Source organism: Petaurus breviceps, unplaced genomic scaffold (genome assembly GCF_028583685.1).
Source record: "Petaurus breviceps papuanus isolate PSGF00001 unplaced genomic scaffold, PetGlider_PUasm1.0 76, whole genome shotgun sequence".
Taxonomy (NCBI): domain Eukaryota; kingdom Metazoa; phylum Chordata; class Mammalia; order Diprotodontia; family Petauridae; genus Petaurus; species Petaurus breviceps.
In genome coordinates, this window is record NW_027186473.1 from 12,173,583 (window position 1) to 12,174,139 (window position 557).

The following is a 557-nucleotide window of genomic DNA, read 5'->3' on the forward strand; positions in this document are numbered from 1 at the left end:
TGTCATCCATTGACCCTATGCTGGCAGGAGAAGGGCATTGTCTTGCAGGGGTTTTTTAACTAGGTTCCCAGAACCTGTTCCTTTTTTAAAAAAAATAATATTATGATAACTGTGTTTCAATAGTATTGGTTTCCTTTACATTCTACACATTTTATTTTATGCATTTAAAAACCTGATTCTGAGAAGAGGTCCATAGACTTAACTAGACTGGCAAAGGGGTCCACCACCATGAAAAAGTAAGGAACCCCTATCTTAGAGGATCTGATTTCATTTACTCTCAGTTCTGTGTTCTTTTACTCAGTTTCTAAACATAATTAACTGTTGTTATTCCATTGACCTTTTTTTTCAAAGCTAGAGAAACATTTTGGGGAAATGTTTTGTTCTCAAGTGACCCCAAATTTTTACATGTTGGTCTTAATCTCCTCCTATCTACTACCCTCAGGCCACCCACTTCCTCCTTTCTGATTCACTCTGGCCTCTTTGAGCTCCCTGCTCTAAACACCACTCTTTCTTTCTTCCTTCCTTTCTTTCTTTCTTTCTTTCTTTCTTTCTTTCTT